Genomic DNA, 5,878 nt, shown 5'->3' on the forward strand with positions numbered 1-5,878 from the left:
GAAGAAAAAAAATTGTTAACCCAATTATCCTTGAAATACTGAGGATGAAACAAAGTTATTTGCAGATCAATGACAGCTGACATCATTCATCTCCAGAAGACTTGCACTACAAGAAATTCTAAAGGAAGTTTTTGAGGCTAAAGCCTCCAGATGGTAACATGAATCTACAGAAAGGAAAGAACACTATTAATGGCTAATATGTGAGCAAATATAAACAAACTATGTACTTTTTCTTATCTTAATTTCTTCAAAAGACTATAACTACTTAAAGCAAAAAGTGTAACACTGTACTTTGGAGTTGATACCATCCCCAGTTCATATACGTTGTAGATGAAACATATATGACAACAATTGCACAAAAGATGAAGGAGTGAATGGAAACATGCTATTGCAAGCTTTTCACACTTTATATGAAATAATACTTTATTAACTCTAAGTAACAACAAAATTGTGGTATTTTATTTATAGCTTTGTGATGAAGATGTCAGGAAAGTCAGAGTTCAGTTCTAATTAACAAACTCACACTGAGCATCTATTCTGGGCCAGATCCCAGCTAGATCCTAGAGAAACAGAGATGAATAAGGCAAACTTCTGTTAGGATGACTTCCTACAACAATTGTTCAAGTAGGCAGGTGATTCGCCCAATATAATGATTCAGGAACACAAACTCCTTTGTCCCTTAGAGTGCTGTTGTCATCTGCAACCAATCAACAAAAGGAGAAAGGGAGAGGACAAAGCACATCTCCACACATAAAAGCCCACTCTATAGGTGGCACGTATCTCTTTGGCTCACATTCCATTTTAAGTGCATGGCCATATCTAATGTCAAGAAAGGCTGAGACATGCAGTCCAGTCATGTGTCAGTCTTAACCTATTATTAGGGAAAATGCATTTTGGTAGGCTACCAGTCTCTGCCATACTCTCTTCAGAGACATAATCTATACTCCAAACAATGCACAAAAAAACTGAATGATATTTTTCTGACTTTTAAAATAATTCATGTTAATTTTATGCAAGATAAAAAAAGTATAAGAAATAGAGAATAAAATAAAAATTATTAATACTCTAAATACCCTAAACAGCTAAGCAATGGCCATGCTAAGAACAGCATTACATTCTTTTTTTCCATGTTTACCAAAGTATATTTCTTTGATCTTAATTTTTTCTTAATAAATTTAAAATCATGCCACAAATTCTACTTCATAACCTGTTCTTTTTTTTTTTTTCACTTAATTCATCCTGAACACTCTCCTATTTCATCATTACAATGTATTTTTTACACCAAGTTTGGGATCAAGAAGAAGGAAGACTATTTACATAGCAGGGGGATTTTTTTTTTTTTTTTTAACCTGGAGAGAAAGCAACTTCCTTGGAACTAGCTGTATTTCCACATTCCCTGTGAGGGTTATGATGAACTCCAGAAAAACAGAGGGAATCCAACCAGCAAATTGTATTTCCTCAGAGATGAAGGGTATGAGTCCTGGAGCAACTGGAAAATCCTTCCACAGGACACCTGGAGCCCACAGGAACAATGCTAGCTATGGCTGGTGACAAGAGGAGACTTGGAGAAGGGAGAGAAGATTGGAAAACTACAAATGGGCAAATACTTTCCTAATTTTCAAAAATAGCTGGAGGTTGGAATCTACAACTCCAGTTGGTAGTACTGACATAAAACTCAAAAGGAGCCCATCAAAAGATAAAGAAGAATCATAAGCTACCATTCAGTTAAATACAAGCTATTCAACCCACTTCAATCAGCATAATGATTTGCCAGGACCAAGTCCTAAGCTGGATTCTGCAGGCACAAATAATAGGTAAGAATGCCTTCCCCAAGGAGCTTTCAAACCTTTCAACAACTTTTAGGCTAAGCTTACTTATCTCTCTTTTTTAAAAAAATTTTTTCATTGAAGAACAGTTGATTAATACAACAATATAATGTTGTATTAATTTCTGCTGTACAGCAAAGTGATTCAGTTGTACATATATATATACATTTTTTTAATATTCTTTTCCATTATGGTTTATCACAGGATACTGAATATAGTTCCCTGTGCTATACAGTAGGATCTTGTTTATCCATTCTATATATAATAGTTTGCATTTGCCAATTCCAAACTCCCAATCCATCCCACCCCCACTCCCCTCCCCCTTGGCAATCACAAGTCTGTTCTCTGTGTCTGTAAGTCTGTTTCTGTTTCATAGGTAGGTTCATTTGTGTCATATTTTAGATTCCACATATAAGTGATATCATATGGTATTTATCTTTCTCCTTCTGACTTACTTCACTTAGTATGATCATCTCTAGTTCCATCCATGTCGCTGCAAATGTAAGCTTACTTATCTTTGGTGGATGAGAAGATATTGCATCACTGTGGATGTGAGCTTCTGTAAGACATTGGTTAAGGCCTCTCACGATTGACACTTCCATTTATTCCACTTCCATCTCCTCAGCACTATCATATGACTAATACTGTGCAAGATGCCTTGGGTGGTAAGATCCAGTCTGTCTTTGGGGAGGTCACAGACATCACACACCCCCCATGCAGATCTCAGCTACCGTGCACAGCCACACATCTGTCATGCCAAAACGGTTTTACTTTGGGGAAGTAGGAATAGACAGCTGAAACTTCACTTTAATTCCGAGCGCCTTTATGCCTTCACACCATTGACATGGCACTGATAGAAATTAGATCCTCCCTAAAGATTTTTGACGTGGGGGGAGATCTCATGGGACCAGAGTGAGAATATCAGGGAGAAGCAGGCTTGGAAGTGGAGTGGATTGCAACTTCTGGCGATAAGGAAAGGTGAAGAAATGATTTTTTGAAAAGATTCATGAGACACAAAGCCTTTTCAAGGAATGGTGCTGAAACAACATGGATCTCCATGATGAAAATAAATCAGTCTCAATTCCTACCTCACACCACACACACAAAATCAAGGTGTTTCTTAGATTGAAATGAAAAAGCTAAAACTATAATGCTCCTAGGAGAAAACATGGGAGAGTATCTAGGCAACCTGAGAGTAGAGCACTAAGCACCTTGAAGTAGTCAGCAACACCTCCCCCATCACCGAGAGGACAGAGAGTGCCGGGACATGGCGCTGGAGGGGGGCCAAGAAGCAGACGGGCAGGAAGGGGGAGACACCCTGAGGGAAGGGTGCTGGAGGCCCACCGGGAATGTGCAGGAGGCCAGCGTTCCCAGCGCAGGTTTCATGGGCAGCGCTGGATGCAGCTGTGTTCAGCTCTCCCGGGTGGTGACCAGGAGAATGAAATAGGGACAGTAGCACCCAAGGCTCTGATATGCACCCTCAGGCTGAGAACTAGGACTGACTCCCTGAGCAAATGCTACATGAGGACAGCGCACACTGGCACTGATGTCTGGGCACCGTGGCTTCGACGTCTTGGAGGGAGGCTGGGGCAGAGGATGAAGACAGTTTCTGGACACAGGCCTGTTCTTTGCTGTCCTTAGTGAAGACTCAGGAAGGGTCTGGACAGGAGATGTGTCCTCAACACCCCCATCTCCCCTCTCCCAGCTAGCTGGACTCTTGGTGCTTCTCCTACATGCCTTACTGGGTAGGTTTTTGGTGGGAGGCACAGAAAACAAGTGACTGGCTTGGCCTACGTGAGCAGGAGGCGCTGTCCTCTTGCTGCCTGCGCTCTGCATCTTTCCACATGTCGGACTCTGGCCAGCTCCCTCCCAGGCTCACAGCACTCACGACAGAACACGGTCCTGCACGGCTCCAGAGTGTCCTCCCTCGCGTGAGGTCCAGCCTCACAGACAGAGATGCTCTCTACTCGCCATCTCCATTTGGATCAGTGAACACTTGGACCAACCACATGGGGGCTGGCTAGGGAAGGCTGTCTCATCAGTGATCCTTACCGCCCCCAGCCCGGCCAGACGCTCATGCCCCAAAGAGGTCGCCCTGCAGCCAGTCACTGCCAGACAGCTGGGCGTGTCCTCTTCTTGAGCTGGAAGAGATGCTGAGTGAGATGCTGCCATGTTTGACTCTGGAGGAGGGGAGAGGGACCCCAAGGCCTGGGAGGCTGTGGTTGGTGGGTTCAGAAGGGCTGGGTGAGGTTAACAGTGCTCCCCTGAGAACAGCACTGGGAGGCAAGGTGGTGGAGCAGAGAGAGCAGGGTGGCCGAGCTTCCGTTCTTGGAGGTGAGAACTTGGTCAAGGTCAGATGACTCCCTGCGGAGGAGCCTCCCTCCTGCCGAGCTCCTGCCAAGACGGATGAGATGATGTATAGGAAGGGAAGCACCCTCTTCCACGTCCCAGGGCCGTTCCTCGGGTCCCGGGTCCTCTGCAACAGGGTGCAGAGCCCAACGCTTCCACAGCCGTCCTGGGGGCCCCTTTGCTCTGGCACACCCCCCTCCAGACAGCAGCTTTCAGTTACAGTGGAAGCAGGTGGGCGGGGGGGACTGCAGGTGGGGCTGGCTCCACACTTCAGCAGCCACCTTGCCAGCTGGCCTGTGGCCCCTGTGGGCCTCCGCTCAGGCGCAGCTCCCGGACGTGCCCTGCAGAAAAAGATGGTGCGGAAGAGGTCAACGTGAGCTCCGAACGTCAGCAGGAGCAGGGAGGCCACATTTCCCACCAGAGGCTCTGAGCTCACGTGGACCCTGTCCTCTCCCTCCCGGGCACATCATTCCCAGCAGCCAGGAGGCCTGACAGAGGAAGGGACAGCTCAAGGACCGGCCACACCTTGCTGGGGGCCGGGTGGGGGAGAGCAGGAGGGAAAAGGTGATCTCGGGCACATTCCTTAACTGCACTGAGGCTGTTTCCTCATCTGAAAATAAAGACAATTACAGCTGTTTCATACCGATTGTGTGTTAATGAGAATTAAATAGAATACGTGTGTAAAGCTGGCAGGTCAGGCCACCCTCCCCTTCCCACCAGGGCCCTACTTGGGGGCACATCCTTTACTCTCCGCAGAGTACAGTTCGAAGGACCTCAAGGGACAGATAAGAGAGGGGGTTTCCTTCCCCGCACCGCCCTGCCCCTGAATTACTGGGAAGAAAACCCCCCTCTCCAGGCTGCAGGCTGCCCCCTGCTGAGGGGACCGTGAGCCCTGAGGTTCTCTAAGGTGGGAGGCTGAGGCATCGACTTCTTACTTGGGGAAGCACTGCATTTCCTGGAGGGGGAGGAGGGATGATGCCCTGGATGACATTATCTTACCTTAACTGTCTTAATCCTTCGCTGTGGAGAACAGGAACCTGCCAAATTAAGCCACTAAACTGTAGGACTCTGATTAAGGCATCTAACTGCCTTGGGCCTTCCTTTCCATTCACACAAATTTAGGGTAATGAGGAATAGATAGTAAGAATGCACCATACACTGTCATACAGAGTGAAGTAAGTCAGAAAGAGAAAAACAAATACCGTATATTAACGCATGTATGTGGAACCTAGAAATATGGTACAGATGAAGCGGGTTGCAGGGCAGAAGTTGAGACACAGATGTAGAGAACAAACGTATGGACACCAAGGGGGGAAACTGCGATGGGGTGGGGATGGTGGTGTGCTGAATTGGGCGATTGGGATTGACATGTATAAAATTGATGACTGATTAAAAAAAAAAAAAAAAGAATAAAAAAAAATTTTTAAAAAAAGAATGCACCATATGGCCAAGTGCAATGTTTAGCACATTATGAATAGGTGTGGTGTAGACAAGCACAAAACTTGGGCACTCCCCTGTGTAACTAGCAAATCCCCCTGGCTGGAGGGCGAAGGTGGAGGCCATGGGAACTGGAAAGAGGGATTAAATGTGACTGCAGGACTTTCAGGATGTTTGCACATGTGGTTGAAAGCAAACTATACTGTAAAAGGGATTACTGCAAAGTATATGCGGTCTACACCAGAGGAAGCAGAAGTTGCTTTTTT

This window comes from Balaenoptera ricei, chromosome 16 (assembly GCF_028023285.1).
Source record: "Balaenoptera ricei isolate mBalRic1 chromosome 16, mBalRic1.hap2, whole genome shotgun sequence".
NCBI lineage: Eukaryota > Metazoa > Chordata > Mammalia > Artiodactyla > Balaenopteridae > Balaenoptera > Balaenoptera ricei.